We start from the raw sequence: 23,117 nt of genomic DNA, 5'->3' as shown, positions 1-23,117 counted from the left end.
AAATCAATACATGCGGGCGTACATTCGAAGCTAAAAGACTGCATCGTAAGTAATAGTGAGCCTTGCAATAGCGTTGAGAATGTGCTAACTTTTGGTGGAGCTCAAAACACACCCTGAATAAAGTCGCTTTTATGTCACAGGCCAGCTGCAGATGCGTGCATTTCACCGCAAGACGATACTACATGAAACAAAGAGAGCACATTCGAAAAAAGAAAGTCAAACAACGCGCTAAAAACCACGCAGAGCATGAACACCCACTTTTTCGAAGCGGAAGGCGTGAACTAGGCTCAAAATAAGAGGTTGTGAGTAGCCGTGGCCCTTACTTCACTAAGCCGTGCGCTCTTTGCCACTTCCTCGAAGTCAGCCCGCCCGATCCTGCGAATCCACACTTCTTTTTGCGTTGCGCCCGCCGGACGGCAAAGCAAAAAGCTTTTTGCCCTCGCTGTGTCTGTTGTGGCAACCGAAGGTGCAGCAGCATGGCATCGCAATTAAGTTCTCGGCCCTGCACATTCTATTACGCTAACGCACTCCGTCAAGGCACATTCACACCGAAAGCGGAGCGTCTAAGCGGACAAGCGGATTTTCAAAGCGACGAGGCGGCGAGCGCCCGGCCGCGTTGTCTGGCTATCCGCGCCGCCGTGAAGGCGGGGCATCTCGCAATTTCTTTAGCAATTTCAGGGATGTGCCGCCATCTCGCGGCACTTTGGGTTTGTGCGCGCACTTTCGATATTTTTTTCTTCGTGGGTCGGCGCGCTCCCGTCCGCTATCAACTTCTGCAATATGATGAGCTCAGACGAAGAAAACGAGATTGTTGGCATTTTACTCGCCACTTGTCTAGCCGATTTTCAAGATTTGTTACAGCGCAACACAAGACAAGGACAAACGAAGGTATAAAGCGACGACACGGCGCCGTGTCGTCGTTTTATACCTTCTTTTGTCCTTGTGTTGTTTTGCGCTGTAACAAACCTAACCAACTGGCCCAACTTGCCGTTTTGACGCTTTTGAATAACAGAAGCGAAAAGCCCAGAGAAAGACATTCGTTTATATTCCTTGACCAGCGCTTCTGCAGTGTCGGGTTCTGATTGGCTGCGGCCAAAGCGGCCAGCTTATCCGCGCGGAAAAAATCGGTCCGGGCGCGATCCGGCCAAGCGGCCGCGTATTTTCCGCAAAGCGGAAAATCCGCGGCCGCTTGGCCGCATCCGCTTGTCCGCTTGTCCGCTCCGCCTTCGGTGTGAACGTGCCTTCAGTCCGCCTGCCGTACTTTCGTCGCGCAGGCCCAACAATGGAGGTCGGCGCGCGCTGGAAAGAAAAAATCTACAAAAGCGCGGCGCCTGCTCCACGCTGGAAAGAAAAAAATATACAAAAGCGCGGCGCCCGCTTCCACGTGACACAGATTGGCCAATGGGGGAGCGGAGGAGGCTGGGGCGACAGGAAGCGTGGAGGAGGACGCGCCAGGGTGAGCGTGGTGGCGGAAAGATCTAAGAATGGCGCTACTTTTGAAAGATTGAGGGGCTTTACGGGGGTTCTCATGAGCGTTGCCTCAACCTACATGGGAATGATGAAAAGTACAGGCTTCGGATTGACTTCGATATTTAGACTAGTGGCGTTTGCTTACGGCGCAGTAAACACAGCTATACTCAAATATTATCGCGTAAAATCTAATTTTATTTCAGCAGTATGTTACATAATGTACAACACGCTACATAAACTTTGTATCACTTTGAGATGGAAGCATGGTTTACTATTGTTTGTCACCAGGACACACCAGGGTATGCATACTTGTGCTATCCTGTTCCCGATTTAACGCCAGAGAATAATAATTTATTTATTTTTGCAACAGCAATAACAACCGTGCATGTACTTATACAAAAATACTCAAGTATTTCTGGAAATAAAAATGTTGTATTGTGAGAAAGTGTTGCGCCCTTGAGCGGAATGCTACAAGCGTCGTCTGCAACGACGCCTGCTCGATGCAAACGCGAGACTTTTCTCGCAGACGACAGGCACTTGCGAACTCTCTCGCTCTTTCGAAAGGCTGCGTCGGCTGTCACGATTGCTGAGCGTCTTCAAGTACTTTTAAGCACGTCTGCTGCAGTGCTAGCTAGGACGCTTGTGGCCTCCTATGAGTATGCTTCATCATATTTTATATTGACGTACGGCTTCCGAAGCGTTACGGCGTGGCTTTGCACTTACCCATTTTGCGACACTACACTACAGCCAGGGAACAGCAACCTTTCCTACCACAAGTAAGTTTGTGTTCTCAAAGTCGTAAAACACGCATTTCAATGAGCACGTAAACGAGCAATGCATAATGAAGCCCTCAATAAAATTTGATTGTCACTAGAAGTACAACTGTCTATCTCTTGTATCAGTAGTGCCTTCTTTTTCCTATTCTGAAGTTTCATAAAGCACGTAACGCTACAGCGCCAACCTAACACACTTAACAAACCAAGGTCCAAACGCTCAAAACATGTTCTTTCAACGTTTACGATGCCGTCGCTTTCTCGTCAGGGCTTCGACGCCTCCAGCGACACAAATATCGGCTCAGCCGCTGGCCCAGCGCGCTATCGCCACTTCAAACAACATAACAAAGGCAGAGAGCTTTGCGTTGCACTGTTCCACTGCAGGTTATAGCGATTGCGCTTGGAGCGAAACCAAAACTGCCAAAAAAAATACTTTTAGACTAGTTCGCCAAGCAATAGAATGCCAATCCGAAGCCTGTACTTCCCATCATTCCCATTGCCCATGATGATTGAACGATCGCAGCGCCAGATTTCCGTCTAAGTATACTACAGTGAAACCTCGTTATAACGAACAGTTAAAAAGTCGGAAATTAGTTCGCTATATCCATAATTCGTAATATAAAATTTCTTTAAAAATACATGCAAGAGGAGCAAAATTCAATCAGAGAAGGCACAGCAACTCGAACAATGCTTACTTGGGTCACGTTCATTTATTTACGCACAAAGAACTGCGTTATCGCGGCCATTTGTAGAGCGCCTTCTCCAAGTCGCTGAACGCAGGGGGCCGAAGACGCTGTGCAGTTGTCCGCATGGTCTCGTGTGCTTGTGCCTTGATGACAGCACTACGCACACCCGCGCACCGCACTCGACACGACCACCGAAAGAGCCTCCACACAACGCTACGACGGCCACGGCACTGCTAACACTAAAACGCAAAAGCAACATTCGATCACGCCGCTGCCGCCGCTGCTGAAGCGGCGCTGTCAGCGGTTTCAATGGAAAAGAAACCTGCCATGAGTAACTACTTAAGAGGAAAAAACGAAATCAGGAAAGAAACCATTTATGATAACTCAAAGGGAAGCTCATTACTTTTCGAAGCGAGGTCGGGATGGCTTAGAACACGCACCTATAAAGCGAGATATAAGAAGGAAGAAGAAGCATGTGCTTGCTGCAGTAAAGCTAGGGAAACGACGGAGCATATTTTATTAGAATGTGAAGACGTCTACCCAGCGGTCGATTTAGGCACCACTGGCCTCCTTGAAGCCCTTGGGTTCAGCGGGAGCAGTGGTAAAGCAAACAGGTCCGCAATAGACATTAGTAAGAGGCGATTGGAGGATTGGTGGAAGTAGGGAAACGACAAAAGACGGAGACGTACAAAAGCACAATTCGTAATAGGGGATCAGAAAGTTTGGACGCGGTAGTTCATAGTGTTTTTTTTTTCTTTCTTTTTTCATTGGTTAACCTAGGTAGGATATTAGGCAGCATAGTAGCAAGAGCTTGGTGGCGCAACCCACCGCCCCGTTCCAAAGGGGACGCTCATAACATCCATCCATCCAGATGCGGACGATTTCTTTGGCTGTTAACTCTCGATGACGACGTGGAATCTGTGGCGCTGTCAGCGCCTGCGAGGTAGTCCTGAACGTTTGCTGCGCCGCACAACAAACTTGTAGTGCAACGAAGCCTGCCGCCTGCTATTAAAGTGAGGTAGGGCTTGGCGTCGCGAAGTTCGTTATATCCGTTTTATGCTAAAGCGCGTTCGCTATAGGAAGTTAAAAATACATATGTTTGACAAAAATATTTCGGAAGAGTTCGATACATTCAATAATTCGTTATATGCGTGTTCGTTATATCGTGGTTTGACTGTAATATGAAACTCTATGCATGAGCCCTATGGGTAGCTTGTCCTCTAGCGATAGTACAGTAACTCCATAGAGTTTGCAGGAAACTCTATGAGTAACTCTACGGCAACCACGATCTCATGCCGGTGGCGATGCTGCCGAAATGCAGGCTACTCTTCGCCGTTACAGTATACCAACAAGCCCGGCTACGTTTTTACAATGGCTAGTAGGTACAGCGGGGCGTGGCGCTTTTGACGGCGCTCGACGTTTCTGCGTAGGCGCGAGTAAGAGCGGGCGCGAGAGAGAAAATCTGGGGGCTTTTGCTCCTTGAATATATGACTCAGCCTAGGCACTACGGAGGAGGTTTCTTAGAGCGCATCATAGAGTTAGCATACCAACTCTAGAGGAAAAGCTGGCCCGAAAAAGTGGGAACCCTTAGGGCGCCGCCCTGTTGCTACTGGTTAATGTGGCCAGTGCAGTTACTATTGAAAGAGCTGAAAGCAACTACAGGTGACCTTATGCTTTGTCATTTAAAAATGCATACCTGATGGCTTTATGAAGGCAATACGTTAATATTAAGTTTAAAGAAAGCGCTTGCTAAGTTGGTGACTTATGTAAATCACGATGTACGCATTCATGCAATAAAGAATGACACGAATTTCGGTTTCGAATCTGTTTTTTTTTTTTGGAGGCGTAGTAGTTTCGTGCAGTTTAGGTTTGACATGCGATCACGCGTCACATCGGACGCTATGGCACATTCGTGCCTTTTGTGCTACCGAAGCCCCGAAGTTCTCTGGCATATACCTTCACATGTAAGTACACGAATGTATCTTCTTGTTCAGAACATCACGCGAGTAGACAGCTCTAGTGATGCATCACAATCGTTTGAGAAGCGTCACAGTAGAAATTTTTTTTACATGCGGAGCGGTGTTTTTGTTTGCAGATTTCCCTTCAGTAGGAAGTTGCTGGACAGGCGGACCAGCGCACCAGAATTGTACTGGCGAATCCCCAAGCAAGTCATAGATTCTGTGTAATTGTTACACTCTGAACAATCATGCTTCTACAAACGCGCCACAGTAGAAAAACAGCCCGATGCCGAGTATTTCTGTGCACGAAGCAATCAAGAAGCGAGTGCCTAATACGGACGAAATCGAGTGCATGAACCCATATATTAATAGCGTAGGCGTTTTATTACCTGTGCAATATTTTCAACACTTCCTTGCATGTCATTTCATGTGGCATATCTTTTCTGGTCACAAATTTTTGCAGCAAATCTATTTGCATGATCGACTCCGGGACTGTGGGACCGTTCACTTGCACTTGATGCTGAGTCTTTTACATGTATCAATAAACTGCAGATATGCACATCAGACCACTACGAGCATTTTCAAAATTGAATTATTTTAGGCAACACGCACATATGCAATACTGGCATAATCTCATAGCGTCCTCGATCACCCGCACCGGTGCGCACCGGGGCGCCTTGGTGCGCACTTTCATCCTCGATCAACCGCACCGGTGCACACCGACCATCCTCGATCACCGGAAGCGCACCCTGTTGGAGCGGTTTTCTGTTGCCCCGTCTCGCACCGAGAAAATCGGCGGTGCGCCGGGGTGCAATCCCAGCAAGCACTGCGGGACGCGCCACGCGCGCGCGCGCACTGCCGACTGCAGAATCGCGGACGCTCTGGCCCGATATAGCTGCGGTTGCAACGGAGTTGACGGAGTTAGCTAGTGGAGATGTCGGCAATGAGAAAGGAAGCGCTGCTAGCTGCCGCAATCGATGAGCTTTTGTCAAGTTCGTCTGAGAGCGAAGACGACATGCTGATCGACCTCGTCCAAAAACAATGTGGTGAATTGCAGCCGAAAGTGGACAGGTTCGTTGAACGGGTCGTCAGGATTAATTATAAAATCGATTGGTGTTTGCTTGCAACCAGGTATGTCGGAGCACGCAGTTTGACAAGGTTCGAGCGCTTGCCGCGGATGCTCAGCACCTGTAAGCAATAAAATGTGCGCGCGCGCGTGTTCGCGCACGTTTTGTGCGCCAGGGGCAAAGTAGCGCTGCCTGCAAGCAACCTGCACGGGGTGCAGTTTTGTCCTCGATGTTGACCCTCCGCAGTGCGCCACCCCCGCGGTGCAAAGCGCACCATTCTGGTTTCGGGGCAACCCCGGGGCAAGGTGATCGAGGACGCTATCAAATACCACTAAGCAGCTTAGACACATTTTTGTTGAGTATACTTGCAGGTAAAATAAGTAGATCATGTGGACAGCTCCAGCTCATTATCAGTGTGTACAAGGGGTACGTAAAAATAACTTTTTTCTCGCACACCGATTATTTTGCTGTATAAGCAAGAGAACCCACCACGTTAGTGTAACATACGTTGTACCTCACACTAATATGTGCTTTAATTTACCAAGTGAGATGAGTTACTTTTATGGCTCATTCAGTCAAATCACACTGCAAGCTGCATTCATCAATCTTCTATTGGGTTTTGCAAATGTTTAATGAAACATGTTGCCCTGTAATGCAGATATGCAATGGCAAGCCCTTCTGTGTGTTCCAAAGGTAAAACTTAAGCTCTAAATTAAAGAAGACATTTCCAGTCAGAAACAACAAGCAAAAATGGTGAATGCATAGTATCAGGCCCAAGGTACAGAAATTATGAGAAGTGTCGAATGATCTTAAGGAAAGAATGGTGTTTGAAAAGCAAGACTCTTTAGTGGAGGTCAAGCAAGTCAATATAGGTAGAATACTCTGCAAAATTATGAGAGTGATGGGATGGCAAACAATGGGTCAGGAAATGCATTGTTTTTCTGCAAAACAAAAGCTGATGATTGTCACTTTAGCATCCTGAGACTGCTGCTTGATAAATTCTGAAACAAACCACAAAACAAGACACGCAAAAATAAAAACAATTTAATGATGGCCTCTCCACACTGGGATAAATAAAAAGCGGATCACATCTAATGTGGACATATCAGACGCCTTGTGAAACACTAAAGGAAAAATTCAGTTTCGAGCTATGGCACTTGCCGCATAGATGTGGTGGACCTTGCACCAATAGCGATAGTTACCACTGCATTTAGAAATTGAAAGCATTCATGCAGACAAGGATGATTCTTTATATTTTTGGCTACCATTTCAAATGCCTCCACCAAGTGTTACAATGCTGCACGCAGCCATATTGGGGATCTCACAGCAACACCTGCAGGTAAAAAGCAAGAGCAGTCAAATTGCTGGTGTATTCTGGACACTATGTTTGAAAACTTCTAGACAGAAAGAGTGCAAGAAGCAGACATAGGAACTGCATTTATTTCCATAATTCCCCATTTGAATGGCCTTTTCTTTTCGCTTAGACAATGCCTACGCCTAGCCACAGCAGCTCCCTCATGCAAACTCCGCAAGCCAAGAGGCCGTGGAGGCAAATGCAGGCAAGAGGCAAGAAGCAATAGCACTGGTATTGACATTAATCTAATTTCTTTCTTTTTCTTACATTTAGGCAGCCAGCACACCTCGAACAGCCACCTTGACTGCAGGTGTGTCACCCTAGTCGCCAAGGGAGCATTTGAGGGAAAGCGACAGGCAATGTGAACAGCCACTTCTCCATGTAAACGATACTCTTTCTCTCGGATGACTCCTACGCCTCGCCACGCCAGCTCACTTGTGCACAAAGATGCCGCCGAGGCACGTGCAGGTCAGAGGCAAGAAGCAGTGGCACTGGTGTCGACATTCACCCAATTTCTTTCTTTTTCTTACACTGAGGCAGCCAGCACACCTAGAACAGCCACCTTGACTGCGGGTGTGTCAGCAGATTCCTGTTGTACATATGCTCATAATAAACTTCAGTAAAGTTGAACTTGAAGCAACTTGAAGGCAAATGGGACATTGATGCATTGCTTTTTTGAGCATTTAGTGTACACGTACAATATATGTTATACTTTGCAGTGCTACAGAGCGTGTTTTGAAGCTTCCCTCTATATTTTGCACCTTTAATTACGTATGTGTTGTGTGGCCCTCAATGCAGTTCATGTTGTAGCAGCTGCTTTGTCTGTGTATTGCACATTGGATTAAGCTTGTGATATCCACATGTGCAAGAGGCCCTATACTTCTCTCACATATAGAAAATAAGGTTCTATGTAGTTCTCAGTGTTACTATAAAAAATAAAAGTAAACAATCCGATCGTGCAATTGTGTTTATTACAGTAATTCCTATGGCAGTTATTGACAAGTTGACAACATGAACTGGTCAATCTGTCATGGGAAGGAATTGTATTTATATATATAGGGAAAAAAGGGGGTATGTGTGCGTGTTCGTAGGGGGGGGTATAGGCAGTGGCGTAGCAATAGGGGGGCCGGGGGGCCGTGGGCCCCGGGTGCAAGGGGCCAGTGGGGGGTGGGGGGGTGTCATATACGTCTGAAGACACCCCTCTTTCCGCCGGCTACACCCGCGGGGGCGGGGGTGACAGAAGACCTATAGGCCCCGGGTGCCAGACGACCTAGCTACGCCACTGGGTATAGGATTAGGGCGGTACGAAAAAACGTACCTACACCGTCCTCTAGACCCATTGCTTTAAGGTACCTTAACAAAGCGTATTATGCATAAAGTTCATACAACTCACTCCGATATTACTACACACGCCAGGCGACGCGAGCTACATTTGCCATGACTCGCATTCCCTACTGCACCTGATGCCCTCTATATTATTCTGGTTAATCTTGCTCACTGCACCGAGGCAAAAGAAAGATCATGGGCGCAGGTGCCTTTAAAGTATCTCGACCTTGCGAGGCACCGCTGCGCGTGCCAGGGGAACTGTCCGTGCGAACACTCCCTGGCACACACCTGCCTCGGCGGACCCAACTTACGTACCGTTCTGCTTCGAGCTTGGGTGCCCTGCAGTTCCTGCGCCGCCTGCTTTATTATAATCTCAGGTGCTCTCCGAGACCTCCGTCGGTTACATGTGCCCTACAGCTGGATCAGTACTTGTAATCATTGAAAAAAAAAAAACGATGTACCGTCGCCACGATAGATCGCGACAGCGGTTCTGCAACATACCACGCCCGTGAGAATATAATTACGGAATGCCAACGAGGAATCTGACCACAGCTTCGAGCTCCCAACTCGTAACCTAGTCGAGTGACACTCCTGCCAGACTGCCTGCCAAATCTGACGGAGAAAAACACCGTCATATGTAGCGAATGCAACGACGCCGTTTTCGAAGCGCACAGAGTTACCCATAGAGTTTCATATTAGTAGACCTAGAGGGAAATCTGGCGCTGCGATCGTTCAACCACCATAGGTACGCTCATGAGAGCCCCGTAGACACTAGCGCCACATCACACGAGCGCAGGCTCCCAGCTCCCGACACCGACAGTACCGGAAAGTTGCTGCGTAACCCGCACGCTTTCGAATCGTTTGCTTGTTGTGGGCCCTGTGTTCTCTGACGGTACGAAGCGCTTTCTTTCGCTGCACACGCTGTGGCTGGTCCGCGCGGGACGAGGCTTTCGCTGGATCTGAAACTGAGACGCGTCGCATAACACTCGGGGCGCGATATATCGATCGCTGCGCGCTCTCGCTACAACGGTAGAAAAGGGTTGCATCGCCTTGCTTTGCACAGGCAGTCTCCTGGGGCTTACGCCGATCGCAATAAAGACTTTTCTGAAACTGAGACGCGTCGCATAACACTCGGGGCGCTTTATATTGATGCGCGCTCTCGTCTCCGCAAGTGTATTGAGCGTAAGCCCGAGTGCCTGTGCAAATCAAGGTGATGCAACCCTTTTCTACCGCTGCAGCGATATATCGCGCCCCGAGTGTGATGCGACGCGTCTGTTTCCGAAAAGTGTATTGCGAGCAGCGTAAGCCCCAGGAGAGTGCCTGTGCAAATCAAGGTGATGCAACCCTTTTCTACCGCTGCATGCAGCGATATATCGCGCCCCGAGTGTTATGCGACGCGTCTGTTTCCGAAAAGTATATTGCGAGCAGCGTAAGCCCCAGGAGAGTGCCTGTGCAAATCAAGGTGATGCAACCCTTTTCTACCGCTGCAGCGATATATCGCGCCCCGAGTGTTATGCGACGCGTCTGTTTCCGAAAAGTGCATTGCGAGCAGCGTAAGCCCCAGGAGAGTGCCTGTGCAAATCAAGGTGATGCAACCCTTTTCTACCGCTGCAGCGATATATCGCGCCCCGAGTGTTATGCGACGCGTCTGTTTCCGAAAAGTGCATTGCGAGCAGCGTAAGCCCCAGGAGAGTGCCTGTGCAAATCAAGGTGATGCAACCCTTTTCTACCGCTGCAGCGATATATCGCGCCCCGAGTGTTATGCGACGCGTCTGTTTCCGAAAAGTGCATTGCGAGCAGCGTAAGCCCCAGGAGAGTGCCTGTGCAAATCAAGGTGATGCAACCCTTTTCTACCGCTGCAGCGATATATCGCGCCCCGAGTGTTATGCGACGCGTCTGTTTCCGAAAAGTGCATTGCGAGCAGCGTAAGCCCCAGGAGAGTGCCTGTGCAAATCAAGGTGATGCAACCCTTTTCTACCGCTGCAGCGATATATCGCGCCCCGAGTGTTATGCGACGCGTCTGTTTCCGAAAAGTGCATTGCGAGCAGCGTAAGCCCCAGGAGAGTGCCTGTGCAAATCAAGGTGATGCAACCCTTTTCTACCGCTGCAGCGATATATCGCGCCCCGAGTGTTATGCGACGCGTCTGTTTCCGAAAAGTGCATTGCGAGCAGCGTAAGCCACAGGAGAGTGCCTGTGCAAATCAAGGTGATGCAACCCTTTTCTACCGCTGCAGCGATATATCGCGCCCCGAGTGTTATGCGACGCGTCTGTTTCCGAAAAGTGCATTGCGAGCAGCGTAAGCCCCAGGAGAGTGCCTGTGCAAATCAAGGTGATGCAACCCTTTTCTACCGCTGCAGCGATATATCGCGCCCCGAGTGTTATGCGACGCGTCTGTTTCCGAAAAGTGCATTGCGAGCAGCGTAAGCCCCAGGAGAGTGCCTGTGCAAATCAAGGTGATGCAACCCTTTTCTACCGCTGCAGCGATATATCGCGCCCCGAGTGTTATGCGACGCGTCTGTTTCCGAAAAGTGCATTGCGAGCAGCGTAAGCCCCAGGAGAGTGCCTGTGCAAATCAAGGTGATGCAACCCTTTTCTACCGCTGCAGCGATATATCGCGCCCCGAGTGTTATGCGACGCGTCTGTTTCCGAAAAGTGCATTGCGAGCAGCGTAAGCCCCAGGAGAGTGCCTGTGCAAATCAAGGTGATGCAACCCTTTTCTACCGCTGCAGCGATATATCGCGCCCCGAGTGTTATGCGACGCGTCTGTTTCCGAAAAGTGCATTGCGAGCAGCGTAAGCCCCAGGAGAGTGCCTGTGCAAATCAAGGTGATGCAACCCTTTTCTACCGCTGCAGCGATATATCGCGCCCCGAGTGTTATGCGACGCGTCTGTTTCCGAAAAGTGCATTGCGAGCAGCGTAAGCCACAGGAGAGTGCCTGTGCAAATCAAGGTGATGCAACCCTTTTCTACCGCTGCAGCGATATATCGCGCCCCGAGTGTTATGCGACGCGTCTCAGCTCCAGCGAAAGCCTCGTCCCGCGCGCACCAACCACAGCGTGTGCAACGAAAGAAAGCGCTTCGTACCGTCGGAGAACAGGGCCCACAACAAGCAAACGATTCGAAAGCGCGCGAGTTATGCGGCAACTTTCCGGTACTGTAACGACCACAGAGCCCTCGGGGGCGATGTTCAGGTTTCCCACACCACATCACCACACTCCATGTCACCACACTAGCCACACTATAGCCGCGTTTACATGAATGCGACAGTGTCGCATCGCATTTCTAGCGCATCACATTCATGTAAACAGCGGTAATGCGCTAGGAAGGCGCATCGCATTAAAGGGAAGCTGAAACACTTTTCGAAAAAAAAATGAGTTCTCTGCGGCATTCTACAGTTTTGAGTCCCCTGAACACGAATATCTGGTTCAAAAAGGGCGGAAACAAACGCAAGCGGCTGTTTTTTCAAGAAAACGCGCACCAGCGCCTCAGGGTATCGCGCGAACCCCGCTGTTGCCCGTGATTGGTCGGGGCCGCTGTGACGTCATTCGCGGCAGTCGCCGGCCGGCGCCGCCGTTTCAGAGCGTAGCACGCTGTTCTGTTCTGGCTTCATAGCTGAGTGCTGAGTTGTAAGCATTATGGGACGTTCTCGCTGTCTCGGACAGCTTGTATTTTCGCCGTACAGTCGAGCGCGATTTGAAGGTTATCGCGCGAGCGTCAACCAGCCCAGCACTCCAGGCACCTGGCGGCCGGTTTCGGGACAGGAAAAATCATGATTTCGCACTCTTCTCTCCCTCGTTCGCTGTTACATACAACAACCATCACCCCGCGAAAACTCACCGCCCTTTCTCTCTGTTCTAAGCTTTCCATTTGTTGCGATAAAGTGTGGACTTGGTTACCTCGTATTTTCGCGGGCTTAAGCTAATGTTCTTGGTCACCCATTCTTCCTGGCTCAGCAGCAATGACGTTACATAGGCTAGATACAGCTTCGTAACGTCCAATTTCAGATAATACAGAATAATACGTCGTGCGCACTACGACCACTGCCTGATCGCAGAACCAAAAAAGAAAAAGAAAGAAACTGATAGCCCAGCAGGGAGTGACGGCTGCTGAAGGAACAGCAAAAAGAGTGAGGGAAGCAGGCCTGATACCTCCCTCGCCTCGGCAGAGAAATCTGGGCCATGGCGCTGTTCGCGTTCCCGGTCGACGCTCGCGCGATAACCTTCAAATCGCGCTCGACTGTACATGTTCGAACCGACAGCCGATACGGAAAACGACGGCGGCAACGACGATGTTGAGTGTGCCAACAGCGAGAGCGATGTGTGACCTTCTCGGGCGTTGGAAATCTTAGCTGGTACGTTTTTTTTTTTCATGTAGCTGCACGTTCCAATGACGGGAGAAAAAATGCGCTAAAGTGTCACTGGGAACTTGCTGCTGGAAGAATGCCGAAGCACTAACTACTCATTAGATTGTAAACACGGGTGCAACTCCGCAATGTCAAGCACCTTGCCGCTGCTTGTCTAAAGTCCCGTAGTTTTTTTAGTGTTGATACACGATCGCGAACATAACTGCCGCGTTTCAAAGCGCGCACATGCAGTGCTGCGAGGTACAGTCATGGAAGTTGCTTATCATACACATCCAGAGATGGCCAGAGGTATTATATTGACACGTGTACTTATATTTAACGGGCGACCACATTCGCCGGCTAACAAATGTTATCGCACAGCGCTGGACGCGTCTGCATGTATCCGAAGTTTCTGGAAAGCTTTCGATGCTTCTATCCGCCGTTTGTTGTCGCCGAACCTTGTGTTATCTGATTTCATCGCGTGACTCGAATGTTGTAGAACTTTGTGGAAGGCATGCGGGTCCCAGCGATTAGTCTGGAACATTCGATGGCTGCTGTATAAAAACCGACGCACTTGACCCGCTGAGCAGATTTTCGACGATCGCCGACTGTGTTCGCCGCTATCGTTGTGCTTTAAGTGTAGCCTGTTTTGTGGGCACAGGTTCGCCCAATAAAAGCTAGTTTTGTCTTTCACAGTACTGCTACTGTGTTCTTTGGCGTCACTACCACGTGACATCTGGTGGAGGTGCTTTTTGTCCATGTACCGGACGCCCCCGACAAGCCGTGATCCAAGCCCGGACTGCAAAAAGGACACCAACGTAGTCCCGGACCATCGAGCAAGCCGCCGTCTTCAACAGCTACCCCCGGAGCACGGACTTCTACTTGAGAAGACCAAGAAGATTGTGGCCAAAGCAACCCCAATGGCAGCCCCAGCGTCCCCCATGGCAATTATTCTACGACTGAAAAGGAATGCCTCGCCATCATTTGGGCTACAGGAAAGTTCCGCCCTTACCTATATGGGAGACCATTCAAAGTGGTCAGCGACCATCACGCGTTGTGTTGGCTAGCTAACTTAAAGGACCCTTCAGGACGGCTGGCGCGGTGGAGCCTCAGACTGCAGGAATATGACGTCACCGTAATATACAAGTCCGGAAGAAAACACTCTGACGCCGACTGCCTGTCACGCGCCCCCACCGATCCCCCGCCGCAAGACGACGAGGACGACGACGCCTTCCTTGGAATAATAAGCGCGGAAGACTTCGCCGAACAGCAACGAGCAGACCCGGAGCTAAAAGGCCTCATCGAGTATTTGGAAGGGAACACCGACGTTGCCCCTAAGGCATTTAGGCGTGGGTTGTCTTCGTTCACACTACAAAACAACCTGCTCGTGAAGAAGAACTTCTCACCAGTCCGCGCCAGTTACCTTCTTGTTGTACCGTCAGCGCTGCGTCCAGAAGTACTGCACGCCCTACACGACGATCCAACCGCTGGGCACCTCGGATTCTCCCGGACGCTGTCGAGGATACAGGAAAGGTATTACTGGCCGCGTCTGACCGCCGACGTTGCCCGTTACGTCAAGACATGTCGAGACTGTCAGCGACGCAAGACACCACCAACAAGGCCAGCAGGATTACTACAGCCAATCGAACCTCCTCGCCGACCATTCCAGCAGATTGGGATGGATTTGTTGGGGCCGTTTCCGACGTCAACATCCGGAATAAGTGGATCGTCGTCGCGACGGACTATCTCACCCGCTTCGCTGAAACTAAAGCTCTACCAAAAGGCAGCGCAGCCGAAGTGGCGAAATTTTTGGTCGAGACCATCCTGCTGCGACATGGTGCCCCAGAAGTCCTCATCACTGATAGAGGAACGGCTTTTACAGCAGAGCTCACACAAGCCATTCTGCAATACAGCCAGACAAGCCACAGGAGGACAACTGCCTACCATCCGCAAACGAATGGTCTCACGGAGCGCCTGAACAAGACCCTCGCCGACATGCTAGCAATGTACGTCGACGTCGAGCACAAGACGTGGGACGCGGTCCTGCCGTATGTAACCTTCGCTTACAACACGGCGGTGCAAGAAACGACACAGCTCACGCCGTTTAAGCTGGTTTACGGCAGGAACCCGACGACGACGCTCGACGCCATGCTGCCGCACGTCACTGACGAGGAGAATCTTGACGTCGCTACCTATCTCCAGCGCGCCGAAGAAGCCCGACAGCTCGCCCGCCTACGGATCAAGAACCAGCAGAGGACCGACAGCCGACACTACAACCTCCGACGACGCTTCGTCGAGTACCAGCCCGGCGACCGTGTTTGGGTGTGGACCTCGATACGCCGACGAGGACTCAGTGAAAAACTACTGCGACGATATTTCGGACCCTACAAGGTCATCCGACGTATTGGCGCGCTGGACTATGAGGTCGTGCCAGACGGCATTTCGCATTCACAGCGACGCCGCGCACGATCTGAAGTGGTCCACGTGGTGCGTCTTAAACCCTTTTACGGACGCTGACGAACTTCCTTATGTTGTTGTTTTCTTTGCTAGGAGTGCTTTTCTTTTATTACTTTCGTTTGTTTGCGGCATCGGGTCGATGCTTTTTAAGAGGGGGGTATTGACACGTGTACTTATATTTAACGGGCGACCACATTCGCCGGCTAACAAATGTTATCGCACAGCGCTGGACGCGTCTGCATGTATCCGAAGTTTCTGGAAAGTTATCGATGCTTCTATCCGGTGTTTGTTGTCGCCGAACCTTGTGTTATCTGATTTCATCGCGTGACTCGAATGTTGTAGAACTTTGTGGAAGGCATGCGGGTCCCAGCGATTAGTCTGGAACATTCGATGGCTGCTGTATAAAAACCGACGCACTTGACCCGCTGAGCAGATTGTCGACGATCGCCGACTGTGTTCGCCGCTATCGTTGTGCTTTAAGTGTAGCCTGTTTTGTGGGCACAGGTTCGCCCAATAAAAGCTAGTTTTGTCTTTCACAGTACTGCTACTGTGTTCTTTGGCGTCACTACCACGTGACAATATGTCACGTAGTATTATTCAACGTCACGTGGTAGTGACGTTGAATAACACGGTAGCAATACTGTGAACGACAAAACTAACTTTTAATGGGCGAACCTGTGTCCACAAAACAGGCTACATTTATAGCACAACGATAGCGGCGAACACGGTCGGCGATCGTCGAAAATCTGATCAACGGGTCCAGTGCGTCGGCTTTTATACAGTAGTCATCGAATGTTCCAGACTAATCGTTGGGACCCGCGTGCCTTCCACAAAGTTCTACACCATTCGCGTCAGGCAATGAAATCAGATAACATAAGGTTCGGCGACAACAGACAGCGGATAGAAGCATCGATAACTTTCCAGAAACTTCGGATACATGCAGGCGGGTCCCGCGCTGTGCGATAACATCTGTTAGGCGGCGAAACGTGCTCGCCCGATAAAGATAAGTACACGTGTCAATATATGCAATATTTATACGATGGTTCGACGACTTTGCGATTGTGGCTCGATCAAGAATCGGTATGCGTGCTCCATGCTAGTGTTGACATAAAGATATTAGGCAGTTTTAGCACCGCCTTGTGGTAAACACGATAACTGCTACCGTACGTCGAACGTCACTAGGCAAGCCTATACTCCATTTCATACCTCAGGTGCAACGCTGTGGAAGCTGCGCACGAAGTCCGGTCACCAAAATTTATTACTGCGCGCGTTTCCGTCTATGCTTCGCAGCGTGCCAGCGGCGTTTGCTCGCGCGAGCATGCACGTAAAGCTGCCGCGACGGGCTGCAATTAAAAAATGCCGGAAAGAAAATTTATTTAAAAGAACGTGTTAGCAGCCGTATAAGTACACGGATTGTTTCTATGGGTAACTTTTTTTTCATTCAGAACTGAGCTTATATATGGAAAATTTTCTCAAAAATCGGGTCAAGAAATACCGAACTTTTTCTAAGTGCGAACGCAGCCACTGCAAGAAGTATCTCAAGCCTCCACAGCGTTGCACCTGATGTATGAAACGGAGTATAGCAACGCTAGCAACAACGCGTTTCCGCATTTGTCGTAAGGCTATCCCGCTATCGCGGAAATGGTCCGAGCACAGCACGGTTGATTTCGTCGGCACGAACTTATCTCTCCTCACCGCACAGACCCACTGCGCTGCAAGCTTCTTGTCCTTCGGGAACCTGGGAAACACCACATCGGTTCACCCACCTGTGTTCGCGCAGCCGAATGCTGCACAGAACGAGGGCATGTTGGGCGCCCTTGGCTGTAGGCACTCACGCAGCACAGAAGGAAAGAACAGTTTACGAAAATTGCAAAAGAAAACAAACGTGAGCAGCGGCGGCGGCAGATCTCTCGTAGCGTCGTTCAGTAAAGCGCAGGACGGAAAGAGGCATGCCAGCACGCCGGTCCGGCAGCTCGGTCCACGCGAATTACGTCACTCTCGCCGGTTCTCTCCTCTGGCAACCACCTCACCCGGCGCTCCGGAAAGCGATGGGGGCGTGTTCGCGGGGGTGATTTAGAAAGCGATTTCCGCCCCTTATATTAACAAAACGAAGAAAAAAAAATTCGGAACCTTAAATTATTAGGTCTGTTCTTCCCAATCCCAGCAATTCATGGAAATTGAAAACCGTTTCAGTTTCCCCTTAATGCCCCAGGCGAGGGTAGATTTACGGGCGCGAGTGGACTCTCGCGGAGCATGTATAATGCAGGATCGTCGCATTAGGAATTATGGGAAGGAATTAGCCACCAACATGGCGGCTGTCCGCTTCGAATTGAATTTGGCGTTTCTTTTGTAAAATGCGCTTCGTTCGCAGCAAATTATTGGCCAAACGGCTTTCGCTTAGTCTCAGGCCGCTTCGACGACAGAGTATTATGGATAACCTTGAGGTGTTTTCGAGATCGCTTCTCGTTTCGAACGAGTCGAAGCCTAACGAAAGAAACGTTCGAGATGTCAGCGCTACCTATCATTAGAGTTGAGAAATAGCCACAAAGACGGCATATGGCCTCTGAGATCCGAAGATCTCGCTGGCCAACAAACTAAAAAACGTGCGCTGCTTAGCGTACGTTATACTATAGCGTATAGCGCACGCTATAAGTTGCGAACGCTAAACTAAAGCTGTCTATTTCTCGGCACTCAGCCACCAACGTGCACTCGGCCCACCACCGGAAACCAGTTACACCGGAAGTCGACTGCACTTCCCTTATACGACACCATGTGACTCTACGTTCTCACGAGAGTTAATACTCTACATGTAAACGGCGTCGCATCGCCTTTCCCAAATGCGCTTGGAAATGCGATGCGCCACTGTCGCATTCATGTAAACGGGGCTTATGGTGCCACACTACAAGCGAGACGCCATGCTGCTACCGTTGCCAGATTAAAACTGACTACTGTCACCAAGTCTAGCAAGTGTCTCAGGAACTGGCAACCTCGGCGCGTAGCAACATGGCGGCGCTCTTGCAGTTCCCGATTTCCATGCAGATTTCAATGCATGGGCCCATGTGCATGGGCCCTATGGGTAGCTTGTCCTCTAGAGCGCGTTGCATTCGTTTGTCCCCTAAAACCCCTTGATAATTTGAAAGTAGCGACACTCTCCTCCTCACGGCGCTTTCCTCCTCTATTCTCCTCGCCCGCCGGCTGCGCACGGCCCGCTTTTCCTCCTGAGCTCCCGCGGACGGGCCGCAGGATTCTATGGAGGCGTGTTATTTTGGGCCAGTTGAGCGCCCCAGTGGGGTTGAAAATTTTGAGAAATGCTAATAACAGCATTGATAATGCTGGAGGCAACGTTTGTGAGGAGGTTGGTTTTTTCTTAAAGCCGTGTGAACGGGCATACCGATGTAAAAGGAGCTTTGAGGCGAGTTCTATACTCCAGACAATTTTTCTGCCACATGATCAGATGCTTTACTTAGTGCGTCTGATCTAGTATTGCTTGTGACACATCCCTTTGTGTGTGGCTTAATAAGCGAAAGCCTTAGACCTCTTGTTTCAAGGTCCCGTTGTGAGCTACAGAAGATATCACGGGACCGAAGGAAGGCGGGAAGCGAACTAAAGCATGTGCAGCCGCGTGTACAAGATGACTAATGATGAGCAAAGTAATGATTGATTAGTGATTGGATTAAGATGAATTCGGGTGTATTAAGGAGGATTAAGGTGGATGAATGTGCATTAGGGTGAATGAAGGTGCATCAAGGATGACTAGGTTGGATTAAGGTCGATGAAGGTGAATTAGGGTGGATGAAGGTGCATTAAGGACGATTATCGTGGATTAGGGTGGATTAAAGTGCATGAAGAAGGATAAGGGTGGATTAAGAAGGATGAAGGTGCGTTAAGGAAGATTATGGTGGGCTAGGGTGAATTAAAGTGAATGAAGGAGGCTTAGGGTTGATTAACGAGGATTAGGGTGGACTAAAGTAGATGAATGTGGATTAAGGTGAAATAAGGACGATTATAGTGGATTAAAGTGAATAAGGAAGGATTAGGGTTGATTAAGGAGGGTTAGAGTAGATTAAGGTCGATGAAGGTGGATTAGGGTGCATTAAGGAGGACGTTCGTGGATTATGGTGGATTAAAGTGAATGAAGGAAAATTAAGGTCGACGAATGTGGATTCGGTGGAATAATGTGCATTAGGAGGATTATGGTAGACTAATCGGTCTTAATACTCAATGAACCCTAATTCACCTTAGTCCACCCTAATCCACCTTAATGCTCCTTCATCCACCTTAACACAACCTAATCAACCTACATCGCCCCTAATGCACCTTAGCCTACCCTATACGGTGTTAATCCTCCTTTATCAACCGTAATCCATCATAATCCGCCTTAATCCCCTCTCGTCCGCCTTAATCCTTATTCAGTCACCTTAATGCAACTTAATCCGGCTTAATAGTCTTAATCTACCTTAATACACCCTAATCCACCTCTATCAAACCTAATCCAGCTCCATGGTCCCTAATCCATCCTACTCGGTCTTAATCCTCCTTTATCAACCCTAATTCACCTTAATCCGCATTAACCGACCTTAATCTTCCTTTATCCACCTTAATCCGCCCTAATCCTTGTTCAGGCACCATAATAAACCCTAATCGGTCTTCATACCCTTTCATCAAGCCTTGATCCACCATATTCCGCCTTAATCCTCCTCCACCTACCTTAATCTTTATTCATGCCTCCTAATCCTTAAATCACTCTAATACCCCTGACACACGGCCACTCTAAAGTCCTTTAGGTAAGGGGACATCTACCGGAAAGGCGTTCAAGTGCAGTGACACACGACAAAGGAGTATCTCCTTTACGGCAAAGTTCCTTTTCGGGAAAGGAGATCGCGCAACTACTTCTCGAGCAGAAAAGGAGTTACTCTCGCACACAGCGTGCACAACTCGTCAATAGAAGGAAACCTGCCACACAACTACGGTGCCCATAGGTATTTTTTTTTTAATTGCGAAAATGTTTTAATTGTTAGCGGTAATACAATTTGTCTAATAGTGAAGATTTCCTCTAGCTATACTCTCAAACGCTCGCATAACGACGCTAGTGCCGCCATGCTGAATTCCGGCAGTGTCGTCGTCGTTTGCTGGGCGCATGTGGTGTGTTCACGTCACGAGATGGAGATTGCACAATCAGCGCCCGCAGGAAATACCCAGAAGAAACCACAGTTGTTGGAATAACATATTGACTAAAACGCGTTACGCCTGCGCGCACAAAGGAAGGGACGACAGAAACGTGGGCATCACCAGAATAAACAGCACGCACAGCAAAACACCGGCTGCACATAGTTGCTGGACCAAGTTAAATGGCTGCTAACAACGCAAAAACGCGAATAAAATAAACGACTATAAGCATTATTAGCCATCAACAATGAAAAAAATATATTTTTAGGTTCTAGAGTAGCTAAGTGTAATTAAATACGCAGCTTTTTAAGAATGTTTTCTCTCTTGTGGCTTTAACAGCCAGCGCTATTTTTCTTGCGGCGCTGACCTGAGGAACTACCTAAAGAAGTTCAGTACGGTGCCGTGTGTCATCGGCGCAACTCCTTTCTGCAAAGGGTCCTTCAGAGTAGCAAAAGGGGTTTACTGGAAAGGACTTTAGTTTTGCCCGGGTGTCAGGGGTATAATCCACCTTAATCTTCTTTAACACACTCTAATCAACCTTAATCCTCCCTAATCCACCTGATGTCAATCACTAATGATTCATTAATTAACTTGGGTAATCATTCTCTTATACAGGGGTGGACATGCTTTGGGTCACCTCTGGCCTTCCTTGGGTCACGTGATACTTCCAGTTTACAACGCGACCTTGAAACATCGAAACATCTAAATTCTTTCGCCTTAAAACTTACAAAAAACAATGTTGACTAGCTAACGCTCATTACCTGCAATACCACGGGTATACTTGCCACTAATTTTTTCAGGGCGCAAAGCAGAATCTATAACGCTGCCCTTCCGACTGAATAACAACAGTTAGCGACGTGCGAGGTGATGGAGCAGCCCCAGAATATTAAGCATACTGAGGACAACCGCAACAAAAATGCTGGTGAGCAGGCCGGAAGAATGAAAAAAAATTTAGCATTATGGGATGCTTTGCTGCGAGCTATAAAAGGACGCCTCAGCTCGCAAACAACGCTATTCTTTGTCGGAACAAAGTTCTTTCGGCCAATGTCATGCAGCCACTGCTTCCTGCGCAAGCCGTCGCGCTTTCCTTGTGGTATCACAAAAACGGCATAACCATCTTCAGGCAGTTGCTGCAGTTACATGCGCGACAGCCTGGCTAAGCGCAAGCACATAGAGCAGGAAACACCGCGTACAACGTTCGCTACGCCGAGCTAAAGCGCTGAGCCAGCCGTGCTGAGGAGGAAAATGGCGCGAACGAAAAAGAAAAACAAAAGCAAAACTCAAGATCCGCGCGTTTCCAAGGGCAACGGCAGGGAGACCAATCGTCGTGCAGAAAAACGAGGCCAAACTGGTTGCCGCGGGGGAACGCATAAGGGGCGAGGAGGAGGCGAGGAGGTCGCGCGGCGGCGGCAGAGTTCAAAGAGTGTCGCTACTTTCAAATTATCTGGGGACTTTAGTTTATACCACGACCTACTAGCTACTAGGTCGTGGTTTATACGCTCCGCCGCTGGCTGCCCGCGCAGGGAGGCAGTGGGCGCGGACGCCGCTTGGTGGTCGCTGTGTCTGAAGGGACAATGTTCTGAATGGTGTTGTATAAGTCGTGGGTCGCTTTTTTCGTGCGACGATAATCGGATTTTTTACAAGCACTGCGGAGGAAGACGACGACGACGGTGCAGTGCGGACGTGCGTCGCATGGGCTCCGCCGAGTTTTGACCAACCCGGACCTTTTCGACCCACTGGACCTCCAAAAATTTTGGTTGGAGCCTAAAGAGGACCAGAAGCGGACCACTAGGACACCAAATTCAAGACGGTGGGACCATTTTTCGTTTTTTTACCGGACTTTGAATTTGCCAGGTGGTCGGGCGAGCACTAAGCCTCGTTGTGCCTAGCACGACTACGGGCGCTCGTGGGCACCCCGGCCGCGCATTTACATTCGCTCGCCTGTGCAGCCGGTCGACTGCAGCGCCGCCCCCGCGGCACCAACGGGAACTATATATCTAGGTAACTTTTCGCCCTAGGGGAGCATAGGTCCCCAGTTGTCGTGTAAAAAACGCGCCTAGCTCCTGAAACGCCCTAGCCCCTATGCGCGCGCGCGTGGGGCCCATAGAAATATACCATAGCGCAGGGTTTAACCCGCTGGAGCAACAGGGTGGGCGGTTCATTGCGCTTGCACGCAAGCAACACGACCACGAACGAAGCGATACAAGGTGGAACAGCGCGTTTTACGGCAATCGAAGTTGTGTGTGTGTGACGCGCTTGGTGTGCAAAGAGCAGTTTAGTTGCGTGTGTGACGAAGGTGTATGCGCAAAATAGCACGACCACGAACGAAGGTGGAACATCGCGTTTTGGCGTTTGGTGTGTGCAGAGCAATCGAGTTGCGTGTGTGACGCGTTAGTTCGCGCAAACAGCACGACCACGAACGAAGCGATACAAGGTGGAACAGCGCGTGTTGCACAATCGAGTTGTGTGTGTGCGTGTGTGTGACGCGTTTGTTATGCGCAAAGAGCACGACGACGAT

At 49.6% G+C, this 23,117-nt stretch overlaps 1 long non-coding RNA gene across 1 annotated transcript in view; it reads right to left on the bottom strand.

Moving 5' to 3' along the window:
* LOC140215533 (uncharacterized) overlaps nucleotides 1–23,117 on the bottom strand; it is a 192,684-nt gene that overhangs the window by 148,914 nt on the left and 20,653 nt on the right. The gene's annotated exons all lie outside the window — the stretch shown is intronic.

This window comes from Dermacentor andersoni, chromosome 1 (genome assembly GCF_023375885.2).
Source record: "Dermacentor andersoni chromosome 1, qqDerAnde1_hic_scaffold, whole genome shotgun sequence".
Lineage (NCBI taxonomy): Eukaryota > Metazoa > Arthropoda > Arachnida > Ixodida > Ixodidae > Dermacentor > Dermacentor andersoni.
The sequence above is the reverse complement of the archived record's forward strand: the minus strand, read 5'-3'. Positions and strand labels throughout refer to the sequence as shown.